General features: G+C 45.0%; 1 pseudogene; it reads left to right on the top strand.

Moving 5' to 3' along the window:
* The first annotated feature begins 1,477 nt into the window (after nucleotides 1-1,477).
* Nucleotides 1,478-2,413, top strand: LOC116817811 (olfactory receptor 51G2-like; annotated as a pseudogene).
* Nucleotides 2,414-2,619: the final 206 nt, after the last annotated feature.

Here is a 2,619-nt window from a genome sequence, read left to right as displayed (position 1 = left end):
TTCTGCAGAAAAGGACCTGGGGATTACAGTGGATAAGAAGCTCTATAGGAGTCAGCAGTGTGCTCTTGTTGCCAAGAAGGCTAATGGCATATTGGGATGCATTAGTAGGAGCATTGCCAGCAGATCAAGGGAACTGATTATTCTCTTGTATTTGGTGCTGGTGAGGCCACATCTGGAATATTGCATCCAGTTTTCAGCCCCCTCTAGAGAAAGGTTATGGAGAAATTGGAGAGAGTCCTGTGGAGGGCAACGAAAATGATCAGGCGGTTGGGGCACATGACTTACGAGGAGAGGCTGGGTGAACTGTGCTTGTTTAATCTGCAGAAGAGAGGAATGAGGGGAGATTTGATATCGGCCTTCAACCTCCTGAAGGGGGGTTCCAGAGACGATGGAGCTTGGCTGTTCTCAGTGCTGGTGTTACCTGGGGTTCTTTCAACCCAAAGCTCTTGGTAACTTTTACTCTGTGCGAGGAGGTGTCAGGAAATAAATCAGGGGAGACATGGCCATCCGACCGATAGATGGCTGGCACAAACAGGACAATACAGGAGTGCTTTCACTTAAAGCTAAACTTTACTAGTCTCAAACACTTACACACGTCTGCAGCAAGTTAGTAAAACATCCCTAACCCTTGATAATTATAGAAGCTGAAAGTGGCTTTTGAGCGATAAAGCGGCAGTCCGTCTGCCGCTAGGGAATGGAAGATGCATACAGAGGGAGATGCCAGTCCTGAAACAAGTCCCAAATATCTCAAGTTTTTTCCCTTTATTTATACATTAGTAATTAAAGAAACCTTGTTATGTAAGCAGTTTCAAGCAAGAGTTTCCTTATGATTATTGATTAACCAGGTGTGGGTCTTTCCAGAGTCTGCAGCCTTGAGACCCCAATAGGCATTCCTGAGCGTAAATCCTGCTCTTTTCAAATGCATGTATCAGCAATTCTAACACAATTCTTATCAAGAAGGACACGGGATCAAGCTGCCCTTTCAGTGGCACACTAAACCCTCCTACCCTCCTACCTTAGTCAAGCTGAGACTTGCTTTCAACATCTTGCTGACTAGGCTGTCTTTAACAACAAGCCATAGTGGTTTCAGGCACTTTACTGGTTTGCCAAACTCTCCTCATAGACTGGCAGATGAAAGAACAAGGATTAATGGTCTCAAGTTGCAATGTGGGATGTCTATGTGGATATTAGGAAACACTATTTCACTAGGAGGCTGGTGAAGCACTGGAATGGGTTACAAAGAGAAGTGGTGAAATCTCCATCTTTAGAGGTTTTTAAGGCCTGGCTTGACAAAGCCCTGACTGGGATGATTTAGTTGGTGTTGTCCTCCTTTGAGCAGGGGTTGGACTAGTTGACCTCCTGAGATCTCTTCCAACTGCAAACTTCTATGATTCTATGATTCCATAATATGTAGTCTCCTGTTCTTTTTTCTTTTAGAAAGGAAATTTCAAAACTCTTGGCACCTGTCCAGTACATTATGTCAGCTGTCAATGACATCAAAATCAAAACTGCAGTGTTCCTTCTCACTAGGATACCTGGGCAGGAAGACATCCATCTCTGGATCTCTATCCCTGTCTGCTTAGTGTATGTTATTTCAATAGTAGGAAACCCAGTCATTCTGTTCACTATAAAAACAGATCCAAGCCTTCATGAGCCCATGTACGTTTTCCTTTCCATGTTGGCCATCACAAACCTTGCTTTGTCGATATCCACCATGCTTACAACACTGGGTATATTCTTGTTTAACTCAAAGGAGATCAGCCTCAATGCGTGCTTTGCCCAGCTCTTCTTCATCCACTCACTTTCATTCATTGAATCCTCAGGGCTTTTGTTGATGGCCTTTGATTGTTTTGTTGCGATCCATGACCCGCTGAGATATGCTTCTATCTTAACACTGCCAAGAATAACCAAGCTGAGACTGGTGTGTGTGCTAAGAGGGTTGGCCTTAATATTCCCACTCCCGTTTCTCCTGAAACGGTTCCGATACTGTTGAGCCAATGTCCACTCCCATTGCTACTGCCTGCATCAAAAGGTCATGAAGATGGCTTGTTCTGACATCACAGTCAACAGCATCTATGGCTTGTTCATAATAGTCTCCACAATGGGGTTGGACTTGCTGCTCATCTTCCTATCATATGTGATGATCCTCAAAACAGTGCTGAGCATTGCATCTCATGTGGAGCGAGTCAGAGCCCTGAACACCTGTTTCTCCCATGTTTGCTCTGTCCTGCTCTTCTACACACCAATGATCGGCCTTTCTGTGTTACAAAGGTTTGGGAAGAGCTCTCCTCCCTTGCTTCAGATTCTCCTGGGCTATGTCTACCTGCTGGTCCCACCTCTGATGAATCCAATTGTGTACAGTGTGAAAAGCAAACACCTTCGTGCGAGGATAATCAGAGTGTTCATCAAATGAAGTGTAACTTCATCACCCAGCTCTAGCACTGTTGACACGGGAGATGAAAAACACAGACCACCTATTCCATCCTGGACGCTTACATCTAAGACAACATGAGCTACTGATTTTCACTGTGTAGAGAGAGCTTCAGGAGGGGTCTAAGGCCTGGTGGAATGAGAGAGGGATGGTGAGCGAGGACAGTGTATTTGGGGAAGGAGACCAAG

The sequence above is a fragment of the Chelonoidis abingdonii genome, unplaced genomic scaffold (genome assembly GCF_003597395.2).
Source record: "Chelonoidis abingdonii isolate Lonesome George unplaced genomic scaffold, CheloAbing_2.0 scaffold2959, whole genome shotgun sequence".
NCBI classification, from domain to species: domain Eukaryota; kingdom Metazoa; phylum Chordata; order Testudines; family Testudinidae; genus Chelonoidis; species Chelonoidis abingdonii.
This window is presented reverse-complemented; position numbering and strand designations above follow the sequence as displayed.